The sequence below is a fragment of the Borostomias antarcticus genome (assembly GCF_949987555.1).
Source record: "Borostomias antarcticus genome assembly, chromosome: 10".
Taxonomy (NCBI): Eukaryota; Metazoa; Chordata; class Actinopteri; order Stomiiformes; family Stomiidae; genus Borostomias; species Borostomias antarcticus.
In genome coordinates this window covers 25,416,533-25,429,153 of record NC_140243.1, presented here as the reverse complement: position 1 = coordinate 25,429,153, position 12,621 = coordinate 25,416,533, and the positions used below count along the sequence as shown (strand labels likewise).

The 12,621-nt window shown below is 43.9% G+C and overlaps 1 pseudogene across 1 annotated transcript in view; it reads right to left on the bottom strand.

Annotated features, from left to right (window-relative positions):
- Positions 1 to 12,621, bottom strand: part of LOC311314334 — a 29,291-nt pseudogene that overhangs the window by 4,412 nt on the left and 12,258 nt on the right. The window contains exons 6-7 of the transcript in view: positions 1,265 to 1,274; positions 1,120 to 1,172 (exon numbers count right to left, since the gene is read on the bottom strand). The product of the transcript in view is annotated as an uncharacterized misc_RNA (transcript). The remainder of the gene's footprint in view (positions 1 to 1,119; positions 1,173 to 1,264; positions 1,275 to 12,621) is intronic.

Genomic DNA, 12,621 nt, shown 5'->3' with positions numbered 1-12,621 from the left:
CCTCTAGAGGTCCCCAGGGGCGTGACGCTAAGCAAGACTTGTTTTTCCTTTTCAGCACACACCCTCCTGTGGGCTCGCCACCCTGGAAACTCGGTCACAACAGCAGGTCACCCCAGTCAAGACCAGTTTGTAGTTGAGAGTCAAAAGGCAGAAAAGTTTGTTTCCAGCAGCTATCGAATTCACTCCCTCGTTATGCAACTCCCATCATGCTTTAGTGCCTCTTATATAAGCTTGGATGCCCTAAGGTGGTTGAATTGTTGGTTAAATCAGATCAATAGTTTAAGAACATTTATGTTTAAAAATGTATGTTATGTAAAAGCTAAAACTACTCACGTCGGACTTACTTGTCCGACATGATCAAAATGGATATTTATATTGTGTTGATTTTGTTATTTTCTCTCTGAGTAGCCCTCTGAATTCTGTATTCAGGTACAGTATACTGTAGTATCAAAACACATCAGCATGGTTTAGACTGTATGTGTAGCTTGCTAAAGCGTACCTGTTCAGGCTCAAGAATCAACATATTCTTTGGTGAAAATAATGCACCATTTATGTATTTAATAAAAATCAGTCTATAAAAATATTCACATTTAATCTTTAAGCAATAATATAATCTGAGTAGAATATCAAGTCAGTTAGTGTTCAATGGGCAAGTCTATGAAACCAAATGGCTGAAAAATACTGAATTATTGTAGCAAAACCGGATTATTTCATTCAATGAGGACATTGAATCTATACTTATGGCATAATAACACGCAACAGTATTGATCCTTTAGGCATCATACTGTATTCCTCACGGTATCATCTGTAGGCTGTGCTACCATGTCAACCATTCTGTTTGAGCTGCATCTTCCAAACACTCCCTGTCAGCAAATTGACTGATGGCAAAACTAATGCAACATATTTTTCATCATTTATAAATGTTTACTCAAAAAAATTGCTGCTGACCTGTGTTCCGCTGCTCCCAGGAGACTGTGGACGAAGTGTCAGCTGTGAATGAAGTGAAGAGCCTTTCTCTCTCTCTCTCTCTCTCTCTCTCTCTCTCTCTCTCCGTGCCTCTACCCTCCTGTCCCTCCTGCTGACGGCACTGTAGTGGCAGCTTAATGAGTGGAAACTCACCTGCATCAGCCCCTCCATCTGGGAGGAGGAGACTATGGTCTGGCTGGGGAGGCCTATTCACACAAAGGCATGGAGATCAAATTTGGTTCACTTTCCGGCCTTCCATTTCTGTACTAATTCAGAGACACATAGCACAATGACTAACACTGAGGCAACTGGGGAACACACAATTTGGCAACAATTTGAGAATCTTACACAAAAGGTTGTTTTGTTTTTTTGGTGCCAATCCATGATTTACAGTAGCCCTCCTTAATGGTATACTCAGAGACATGTCTTAATGTGGACTATGCAAACAGCAATGGGGAAAAAAAACGGAACTGTTCCTACCTTACATTACATTACATTACAGTCATTTAGCAGACACTTTTATCCAAAGCAACTAACAATAATTGCATTTAACGTAGGAAGAGCCAATGTTCCTACTGAGGAGATTTTGTAAATGTGGTGAAACTTAGTGGTCATCCAGACTAAATCACTGTTCTATGACAAAACAAGCATCCCACTCTACATGTATGCAATGGTCCCAGGGCCTCTCAGTGACCAACCAAATACAGGACAAGTAGTATGTCTAGGATCGGCCTCTGGTGACACTTCCCAGCCCTTTAAGGTGATTGTCTTCAAAAGAAAAAGAGTGGTTCCCGCAATGTGAAATCAAAACGCCCTCTCTCTGGCTGCCATAATGCCCCCTTTGACTACAATTACTTCTTTGTGGATCCTGCAATCCAGAAAATCCGGGCTCAACACAAAAGGCACCCGAGAGACTCGGGTAACAAAAATCCTTCTTTCTTAGCTGGGTGATTTAACTGGGGGAATGGCAGAGGAAGGCATGGTGTGACACACTATATTTAACTGGGGGAATGGCAGAGGAAGGCATGGTGTGACACACTATATTTAACTGGGGGAATGGCAGAGGAAGGCATGGTGTGACACACTATATTTCCGGCTTCGCAATATACTCATTCGAATCAAATCTCACACACCATTGAAAAAGAGGCATCATGTGTCTCAGTGTCCTCAAACTCCCAGAGTTACAGAGGCATAGCCTATGTCAATAACAGCAACATTTGCATTTGCAAATATAGCGTGAACATCTTTAGTTCCGCCTTGGCAATGTACTCTTTGAAGTCGCACACCATTCTCTACACTGATGAAACGTACAGTATGTGTCATTTTTGGAACAGAATATGTTTTAGTGTCACAAAATCCCAGTTAAGATACAGAGGTGGCCTTTGTCAGTAACACCAACATGCTTTGCGTTTAATTTAGTTTAAAATCTATAAATGTTTGTAGCCTACAGCTCCACTTAGATTCAGAGACATTATGCAAAAATAAATGCCCCCTGACAGTCAAATAAGGGACATCAGGCACATACCTTATTTGTATGTGCCGTGTTTGAGCTCAACAACAGAACAAACACAATCACTCCTCCTAGGTTCATTGGTTGTAGTTACTGTCACAGGCACAAACATGTTGTCAATTTATGTAACTACATGACAGTTTATCTCACAACTGAGACCATGGTTGAATGTGACCAGATCTGTGATTGAGAAGTGGTAACCTTTGTTCTGTTGTTGACCTCAAACACAGCACATATGTGATTATGTATACAGTCCAATAAGGGCTTATTGATGTGCCCATTCATTCATATCATAAATCAACCGGGCAGATGTGACCTGTAGGCTTGGATGTCATCTGAATAGGCTACGCTGCTTTGCTTTGAAACCAAATACATTTCTCCTTCGTATCAAGATAACAATAGAAAACGAGAAAAAAAAAATCCCCATATGGTTGACTAAACAGCAATGAGTAGCCTAAATAAAAACCTCTCTACAATTAAGCTAAGCCTGAGTGACTCATGTCAATGGGGATGTATGGTAAACATAGGTAATAACCACTCATTAAACTGGTTGAAGTAGAGACTCTTCAGAAAGGACCACTGTGAGGCTTTGTAATTGTACAGCTGCTGTTTTTAGCAGACCATCGTCAGAGAAAGGCCTACGCTTTTTATTCTAAATACATTCAAATCAAAGGAGGATAAGGAAACCACACTTTTCATCAACAAAAAATTTGCATAGACGCATCATGAGAATTCAAAGCCCCCCTTTGTGGTGGTTATGGATGCAAAAGGGTTATGGATGCAAAACATTTGCATTTGCATCCTAGCCTACAATCACTAGCTAGGAACTTGAGACACAGAAAGGCTGCCTCAAACCTACCTGTGAATCCTCTGTATACATTGGTCCAGTAGATGCCCCACTGTCGCCCGCAGACAATAGATACCCCCGTGTCAGCTGTGGATGTTGTAGTACTTAGTTAACACACACACGTACACACAGACACACACCAGTCCACATCCAGCTTAGGCCTGGACCTGGGCCCAGTTCCCTTTCCCCTCACCCTACCCCGGGTCCGTATCCTTTTCCCACCCCCAACCCTACCCCCGACCCCTGCCTCTAACTGGACCCAGGCACACCTACACTCACGCTCACACACATACAGACATACACCAGTCCTGGGCTCAGATCCCCTCCCCCTCACCCTAACCCGGGTCCGTATCCTTTTCCTACCCCCCACCCTACCCCAACCCCTGCCTCTATCTGGGCCCAGGCACGCACACACACACAGACACACATCAGGGTTTGCCACACCTCTCCCATGATGCTCTTATCCTTTCTTGCTCTAAAAATGTAGTTTGATGTAATGTACTGCTCTATATATGGCTCTGTGTGCTACTAACCCTGTTCTGCCTCCCCTCTCCCTAGTGCCTCTCTCTCTCCCTCCTATCTTCTAACCAGGTCCAGTGGATGCCCCACTGTCACCAGCAGACCACCCTGAGTCCGATAGATACCCCTGTGTCTGCTGCAGATGTCGTAACAAATTAGTTAACACACACACACGTACACACAGACATACAACAGTCCACTTCTGGCTTTAGGCCTGGGCCCAGTACCCCCTACCCCTCACCCTAACCCGGGTCCGTATCCTCTTCCTACCCCCACCCTACCCCTGACCCCTGCCTCTACCTGGACCCAGGCACACTCACACACACACACTGACATACACCAGTCCTGGGCTCAGATCCCCTTCCCCTCACCCTAACCCGGGTCCGTATCCTTTTCCTACCCCGATCCTACCCCTGACCCCTGCCTCTATCTGGGCCCAGGCACATTTATGCACACACAGACATACACCAATGTTTGCCATGTCTCTCCTATGATGTTATTAGCCTCTCTTACTCTGAAAATGTAATTTAATGTTATTTATTGCTCTATAAATGTTCTTAGCCGGTAGACAAACATACTCCAGGAGCTTGCTCGATCGCCTCGTTGAGAGGGGTCAGGGAAGAATTTTTACAGCTCACTTATCTGGCCCCCGGGTGATTACTGTTTTTTGCTTTCCTCTGGAATATGTAGGGGTGGAATGTCTGCCCACCTCCCTTGTTCTCTGTAAAGCGCATTGTGTTGCCTCTGGGTATGAAATGCGCTATATAAATAAAGCTTTGATTGATTGATTGATGAAGCAAAAACAGTCAGGAAGACCCAGCAAAGTGAGAAACTCTCTGACCTGTCTGTGTCTTCATCAACTGATGTCTTATCATGGTTTTGGGGTGCATATACTGAATACTGGGGTGCGTTCAAATTCAGCAAACATGGCAAACGTTCGTGAACTATTTAAACCTTTTTTTTCAATTAACTTTGTGTTCAGCGCAAACATTTGCAAACATAAGCGAATGGTCTGAAAAGGTTGTTTGCGGTGAACAAAAATGGACGTTGGACTGAGGGAAATGTAACTGTTTGATTTGGAAATGACTGTAAATATTTAAATAAAGAACAATGTGAATACAAATCTCCTCTCCTCAGATGGGCAGTGTGGCTTACCTCCCATCGACCATGGTGAGTCTGGGACCCCGACCACATATTAATCTACATCCAAATTACTTCCTATGGAGTCAAATCAATGCCAGAATGCATCGAAAGCATAAACAAAAATATAATATGTAAAAAATGTTTTAAAAGATGTTAAAACTGAAATGAAAGAAAATGGTCGTAAAAGGGTCAAAGCCTTTGTGTGTGTGTGTGTGTGTTTGTGGGGTAGTGTGCTGGCTGGATGGCTGGCTGCCCGGGGTGTCTCTGCTGGTCTCTCCATGCTCTCTCCTGGGGATCCTGACTGAGGACACGCTTTTTTATTTTTTATTTATTTATTTTATTTGATTTATTCACACACACACACACACACACACACTCATAATGAAATCATACATATAGGTATTCTCATGTGTGAACCAGGTCTCCCGAGGAAGCTATTGAAAGCTTATAGAGGGAGCCTGTAAAAGATCAATTCAAACAGAGCAATGCAGGGGGAGCCAATCAGCGCCAAGCAGTGGACAATGCAATGCATAAGTACATGTAAGATACATACATACATGCATACAACATACAGTACATACTATCATACACAGAAAGTAAGCTATCTCAGACACTGTAGGGATCTAGCAGATATATGAACTTAAGAGTTTAAGTTTTAACATCTTCTTGAATGTGGAGATGGACTTCAGCACTTTCATGCTCTCGTGGAGCTCGTTCCAGATCTGCGGGTCCCTGCATGCTATGGAGTAGCTAGTTCTATGGAGTAGCTAGTTCTATGGAGTAGCTAGTTCTATGGAGTAGCTAGTTCTATGGAGTAGCTAGTTCTATGGAGTAGCTAGTTCTTTTCAGTCGCCTCTTTTTTTTCCAGTGATGAGATGTTTTTTCCTTGTATTGTATGCGTGGCAAGGACTGGAAACAGGAACAAGCTCAGACAATCTTACATTTATGTTATGTATTACATGAAACATCAAGCATGCATTCTGATATAAATTTAGCTGGGTAAGCCGTAGGAGACCAAAGCGATGGGAGAGGGGGACTTGTGGGGGCGGTAGGCTATATTGCTGCTCCCACAGGGGCTGTTTCAGATTTAGCTCTGGCTAAAGTTCTAGTTTCCTGAAAAATATATTAGGCTACTAGGCAAGGGGAATGGCCTTCTCCACCATTCTTGGTGAAATCCTCTAAGCAATTCCCTCTCCCTGTCCTCTCAGTTCGTGATAATAACCAAATCACACTGCTGACTGGGATCAGGTTTCCAATGTTGACATGACCTAGCCTTGACCTAAAGGCCAACTTGCCTTTTTGTTCTTGTCCTATAATGCAACATCACAGGAGACAAGGGAACAATGAGCAGTGCCAAAGGAAAGAACTCAGTAAAACTCCTGACTAGTCTACCTATCCCATGACAACTAAACTATCTAACAAAAAGTACATGGGTGGCACCTGCCCCTAAACCTAGTGTGCATAACAATAGGACCGCCTGCGTGATGAGATATATGCCCATGGGCGGCTTACCTGTCCCCTTTCCCCTGTGCGTTGATAACTGAAATAACATATGAATGAAACAACGTATGAATAAAGTATGTCAAATGATAACGTAATAGAACTACAACAAAATGGCGATACTGAACAACATAGGGTACTTAACACAACACTAACTGACCAGGCCAAAACAAACACATAAGACTAAGCAAACAAACACAGCTGACAAACAAAACACACTTCACAACATAGCGAAAAGGAATCAGCTCCAGAACAAAGGACAGGTTGGGGTATATATAACAGTGAGGACACAGATGATTGGACGCCAGGCACACCAGTTAATTGGACACAGCTGCACGGAATGGAGAGATGACGAATGGAAGGAATCTGCAAGCAGGACACCTGAATGAATGAATGGGAGAACAGAAGGGACAACCAAACCACAACACAAAAGGGACAACAACACACACAATGCAACAAACACAGAACATTACTATGGTCACCCCTGTGGTCATAACACATATGCAAACAGCACGTCATAGAAACAACAAATTTTTCATCATATTTACATAGCATATTTAAAATGTACAGAAAATAGTTAATAACCGGGGCTGATAACATCAAGTCGTTAGACCGTTCATACGCCAGACACCCTGCTGATCTGTTTATTAACTATAGGCCTACTAGGCTACTATATAGGCTACAGAGAAGGAGATCAATAGATTGGAAGCTGGAAACTACAAAAATGGGACCAAGTCCAATTCTTCATTAAGGCCATCTGCAAATGAATTCAGTTCAAAGATCCAGAAGGATTCGCGTTTTAACACCGTTTTTCCAGTATCACCCCCTCTCCTGTTTTTCCAAATTTGTTCCAAACCGACACATTTGAATTCGTCCACACGGTGTCCCCTCTCCATAAAGTGACGTGCCACGGGGGATGTAACATCACCCCGCTTGATACTGCTCCTATGCTCAGTTAGACGGGTCTTGAGCTTTCGTGTTGTCTTACCGACATACATTTTTTCGCAGGTGCAGAACAGGACATACACAACATGAGTGGTGTTGCATGTAATGCAGGATTTGATCTCGTACTCCTTGCTAGTTGTGGGACGTGAATGTTTTTGTTTTAATCTTATGTTTACAGGAAGTACAAGATCTGCACGGGTAATTGCCCTTGATAAAGGCCAGTCTCCAGGATGAGTGGATATCTGCTTTCACCAGTGTGTCCCTGATGTTTGTGGAACGTTTATATGTAAATAAAGGTTGGTGTTGGAAAACAATGTTGAGGGAAGCTCCCAGAGGACCTTCTTAATTTCCAATCTCTTCTTTCCACATTCTCCTCCTCCCTGTCTGCTGCTAAAGCTGCTTTCTTCCGCTCTAAAATCCTAACCTCTGCTTCCAATCCTAAAAAACTATTTGAAACCTTCTCTTCACTACTCCAGCCTCCACCTCCTACTCCCAACTCCTCCGATATCAGATCCTCTTTCCCCCCTCCCCCGGTCAACACTCCGTGCACGAAACTCACCCCCCCACCCTCTCTCCCCTCCCTGCTCCCCCCTCCTCTCCACGCCCCACCTTATCCCACTTTTCTCCCCTCTCCCCCAACGAGGCCCTCAACTTTGTAACATCTAACCGCCCCACCACGTGCTCCCTAGACCCTGTTCCCTCGACTCTCCTTCAGTCTGTTGCACCCAAACTCCTTCCCTTCCTAACCCACCTCATAAACGCATCTCTTGTATCAGGATGCTTTCCCTCTGCTTTCAAGACTGCCAGAGTCACCCTCCTCCTAAATAAACCATCTCTCGACCCCTCTGATGTCAAAAACTACAGACCGGTTTCCCTTCTATCCTTTCTATCCAAAACACTTGAACGTGCTATCTTTAACCAACTGTCTTCGTACCTCCACCAGAACGACCTCCTAGATCCCCACCAGTCCGGGTTCAAGGCTGGCCACTCAACAGAGACCGCCCTCCTTGCAGTGACGGAGTCACTCCATGCCGCGAGAAGGAACTCTCTCTCCTCTGTCCTGATACTCCTAGATCTGTCAGCAGCATTTGATACGGTAGACCACCAGATCCTCCTCTCCAGCCTCAAGGAGAAAGGCATCGCTGGCTCTGCACACTCCCTGTTTGCATCCTACCTGACGGGCCGCTCCTACCAGGTGACATGGAGAGGGTCGATGTCGGAACCGCGTAGTCTGACTACGGGGGTTCCACAAGGGTCTGTCCTGGGTCCTCTCCTGTTTTCCCTCTACACTAAATCTCTGGGCTCTGTCATTCGCTCGCATGGCTTCTCCTATCACTGCTATGCCGATGACACCCAACTGGTCCTGTCATTTCCCCCTTCTGATACACAAGTAGAGACACGCATAGCTCGGTGCTTGGCTGACATCTCGGAGTGGATGACGACACATCACCTCAAGCTCAATCTGGACAAGAATGAGCTGCTATTCCTCCCGGGGAAGGGCTGCCCGCACCGGGACCTGGCCATCACCATTGACGACACAATGGTGACCCCGACTCGGACTGCGAGGAATCTGGGTGTGACCCTGGATGACCAACTGTCGTTTTCCGCACGTCACATCCGTCACAGGTTCCTGCAGATTCATGCTCTACAACATCAGGAGGATTCGCCCTTTCCTCACTGATGAAATGGTGCAAGTACTCATCCAGGCCCTGGTCATCTCCCGCCTGGACTACTGCAACTCCCTCCTCGCTGGGGTGCCGGCGTCAGCCATTAAACCTCTGGAACTTGTCTTGAGCTGCTGTTCGCCTGGTGTTCAACTACCCTAAATTATCCCACACAACTTCCCTCCTCCGTTCCCTACACTGGCTCCCTGTAGCGGCTCGCATCCAGTTTAAAACTCTGGCGCTAACCTGCAGGGCAATGAAAGGAACAGCCCCCATCTACCTCCAGGCCATGGTCAAACCCTACACCCCCTCCTGACCGCTACGCTCTGCTACCTTAGGGCGACTGGTTGCCCCGTCACTCCGAGGCGCCTGCGGTCGATCGACACGGTCACAGCTCTTCTCTGTCCTGGCCCCGCAGTGGTGGAATGAACTGCCCACTGATGTCAGGACAGCAGAGTCGCTGCCCATCTTTCATCGCAGGCTCAAAACTCATCTCTTCAAGAAGTACTACAACAATCCTCCCGCCTAAGCACTTATTGTATTTTATTTTATTGTATTATATTATATTGCACTGTACTTTAGATTGCTATTCTTGCACTTTGCCTTCAGCACTAGATTATGCTCTTAGTCACTTGTTTTAGAGAGAAGATGCACTTGTGAGTTCTGGCAAGTAGTAGTACATTGGCTCTTCCTACGTTAAAGGCAATTATTGTTAGTCGCTTTGGATAAAAGCGTCTGCTAAATGACTGTAATGTAAAATGTAATGTAATGTAAATGTAATGGATTTATCCGATGATAGAATATGCCAGTGCTTTAATACTGTTGATTTTTGTGATACTTGTGACATTTTACTATATTTTGTCGTATCGTAATGTGTCGATATCGTTTAATCCGCGTAGTCAGGATATCAAATCAACAGTAGGCTATTAAAGCACTGGCATATTCTATCATCGGATAAATCCCTCAACATTGTTTTCCAACACCAACCTTTATTTACATATAAACGTTCCACAAACATCAGGGACACACTGGTGAAAGCAGATATCCACTCATCCTGGAGACTGGCCTTTATCAAGGGAAATTACCCAAGCAGATCTTGTACTTCCTGTAAACATAAGATTAAAACACAAACATTCACATGTCCCACAACTAGCAAGGAGTACGAGATCAAATCCTGCATTACATGCAACACCACTCATGTTGTGTATGTCCTGTTCTGCACCTGCGAAAAAATGTATGTCGGTAAGACAACACGAAAGCTCAAGACCCGTCTAACTGAGCATAGGAGCAGTATCAAGCGGGGTGATGTTACATCCCCCGTGGCACGTCACTTTATGGAGAGGGGACACCGTGTGGACGAATTCAAATGTGTCGGTTTGGAACAAATTTGGAAAAACAGGAGAGGGGGTGATACTGGAAAAACGCTGTTAAAACGCAAATCCTTCTGGATCTTTGAAATGAATTCATTTGCAGATGGCCTTAATGAAGAATTGGACTTGGTCCCATTTTTGTAGTTTCCAGCTTCCAATCTATTGATCTCCTTCTCTGTAGCCTATATAGTAGCCTAGTAGGCCTATAGTTAATAAACAGATTAGCAGGGTGTCTGGCGTATGAACGGTCTAACGACTTGATGTTATCAGCCCTGGTTATTTACTATTTTCTGTACATTTTAAATATGCTATGTAAATATGATGTAAAATTTGCTGTTTCTATGACGTGCTGTTTGCATATGTAATTCCAACGTGAGAATGGGTTGACTGAAATGATCCATGGGTTGGGTTGATTGAAATGGGTTGATTGAAATGGTCCACAGGTGCGACACGACTATAAAAGCCGGAACAAGCACCTGTTCAGTAGGCTAAACACTGAAGAAGGCAGAGCCGAAACGCGTCTGGTCTGTCCACCATTATGAATTAAAAGAGCCTAAACATAGTTTTGAGTGCGGACCCTTCTTTATTGTTGATATTCAATAATCTCCACATCAGCTAATGCACTTGAGGCTTCATGTGTTGTCTTTGGTCGTACTGTAGCTAAAATCAAAAAGCCATTCACCATAGCTGAAGACCTGGGCCTACATCCAACCGCTGTTGTATTGGCCAAGACTATGCTGGACAAAAACACAGCATATTTAAATTAAAAACTGCCTTTGTCAAATGTTGCATTTCAGACATTTGAAATGTATCATTTAAGTGTTTTTCAGTTACAAGGTTGTTTAAATCAGATGCTGATGGCGCTGTAGCCTACATTTATTCAACATCACGAAGTTGCATTTGGGTCAGGGTATCATCGTATAATTCCTTATTCCATAATAATTTCAAAACGAATAAACGGTAAATCGACCATAATTCTGTTTTTTGTGTCTAAACCAATAATGGAAACACCTCTTCCAAAATGGCCTTTTTTTGGTTCTCGGCTCGTTCCTTTTATCATTATTCCTTTTGGGACTGAAGAATGTGCCCACAGTTGTCTATCGCGGTATATTCATTATTTGGTTTCGAGCCGTGAAATGGATAAATGAAATCACGTGGTCTGTTGGTCACGTGGCCCAGTCTAGCATCACGGGAAGCGAAAAAACGTGTTCAAACATTACAAAATAAAAGTCCATTGCATTGAATGGCCATCTTTCAAGGTTTAATTTACACACAAGTAGCGTATATATATATATATATATGGATGGATTTAATGTACACACTATTTTATTTAGTTAAAGTGTGGATTAATAGCCTGGAAATAGCAAGTGCTGTTGCCGCGCTGGTCAGTTTACTACGATGACCAGCAGAAGTCCCTGTTTAGCAGGGGTGTAGTGGTGACTAAATAGCCTACGTGGGTAAACTCTGAGTAAAGAAGTGGGTATATGTTACAGTTTTTACATTAGTGGTGTTTAAAGAAGGGAATAGGCCTATACTGTGGATAAAGAAGTGGATAGACCCCATGAAGACCCTCCACTACACTGTTGTTTACCATATCTGCCAGAGCTGGTATCCATACTGTGTCGGTCTGTCATCTGTTACTATCATGGCTGCAAAATGTCCTCAAACTGATATGAGGAAATTAACTTGATAAGTCGCGCTGTCATCCTCCCCAGACACCTGTGTGTGAAATGGACCAGTGGCACAGTGACATGTAGCGATGACACTATATGTAGTTTTACTTCAATGCGTGCTGTACTTATGTATGGATGTTTTTATGTGAGTATAGGTGCCTCAGCATCCTGAATATGTAGCAGAAATATCCCCATGAAACACAATGCCGATCACTGTCCGTTTTGTTATTTTGAGTGATATAACACAACTCTCAGCTTGTGCAAGTTGAGAGGTTTGCCCTCAGTGAAATAAGAGTTATGACCAAATTCAATCATCTTTGTGGGCATTAACAGTCAATCTTGGAGTTTTAAACAAGCCCATGGCCACCACAAAACTAAAGCCTTGCTTTTAAATTTCAACTTTATTAAATGAATCCTTTATACCCCGGGTTCTTTGGTGAATGCATTGAATATGGGACAGTCGAGATGCAGACATGATCTACTT